The sequence below is a fragment of the Mandrillus leucophaeus genome, unplaced genomic scaffold, assembly GCF_000951045.1.
Source record: "Mandrillus leucophaeus isolate KB7577 unplaced genomic scaffold, Mleu.le_1.0 Scaffold159, whole genome shotgun sequence".
Lineage (NCBI taxonomy): Eukaryota > Metazoa > Chordata > Mammalia > Primates > Cercopithecidae > Mandrillus > Mandrillus leucophaeus.
This window is the reverse complement of record NW_012101576.1, coordinates 1,427,422-1,428,477: the sequence shown is the minus strand read 5'-3', so window position 1 is coordinate 1,428,477 and position 1,056 is coordinate 1,427,422. Positions and strand designations below refer to the sequence as shown.

At 38.4% G+C, this 1,056-nt stretch overlaps 1 pseudogene; it reads left to right on the top strand.

The window, feature by feature from the left end:
• Positions 1 to 526: 526 nt before the first annotated feature.
• Positions 527 to 1,055, top strand: LOC105536440 (annotated as a pseudogene).
• The last annotated feature ends 1 nt before the right edge of the window (position 1,056 follows it).

The following is a 1,056-nucleotide window of genomic DNA, read 5'->3' as shown; positions in this document are numbered from 1 at the left end:
GAGGCTGAGGCAGGAGAATTGCTTGAACCCGGGAGGTGGAGGTTGCAGTGAGCTGGAATTGTGTCATTGCACTCCAGCCTGTGCAACAAGAGTGAAACTCTGTCTCAAAAAAAAAAAGTATTATTTCATGAAATTTTTGCCTCAGTTATATATCCATGTAATATGCATATGCATATGTATGTATATGCTAGGTCACAATGTAAAATGCATTTCTATGGATCACAAAAAAAGTGTGGAAAGTTCTAACTATTTGGTGTTATTATATTAATAGTTCTCATTCCATCTCCCCTCTGACAATTTATTAAGGAGCCCAAAGAGCTGCTGTTTATGTGGATAGTGTCTATCAACATTTACTGTATTATGAGCTATAATGGCATCACTGCGCTACAGGCTGGGTGACAGAGTAAGACTCTGTCTCAAAAAAAAATTTAATTTCTGTATTAGAAATTACAATTGAAATTAAGAAATATAATTCATTACTAATTCTTTTAAAATAACAATTAGAGGAAACCCGGGTACCGGCAAGATGCCGGCTTACCACTCTTCTCTCATGGATCCTGACACCAAACTCATTGGAAACATGGCATTCTTACCTATCAGAAGTCAATTAAAAGGACCTGCCCCCAGAGAGACAAAAGATACAGATATTGTGGATGAAGCCATCTGTTACTTCAAGGCCAATGTCTTCTTCAAAAACTAAGAAATTAAGAATGAAGCTGATAGGACCTTGATATATATACCTCTCTACATTTCTGAGTGTCTGAAGAAACTCCAGAAGTGTAATTCCAGAAGCCAAGGTGAGAAAGAAATGTATACACTGGGAATCGCTAATTTTCCTATTCCGGGAGAGCCTCGTTTTCTATTTAATGCAATTTATGCCAAACCTGCAAACAAACAGGAAGATGAAGTAATGACAGCCTATTTACATCAGCTAAGGCAAGAGGCTGGACAGAGACTGTGAGCAAGTTTTTGACCCTCAGAATGATAAACCCAGCAAGTGGTGGACTTGCTTTGTGAAGAGACAGTTCATGAACAAGAGTCTTTCAGGACCTGGAC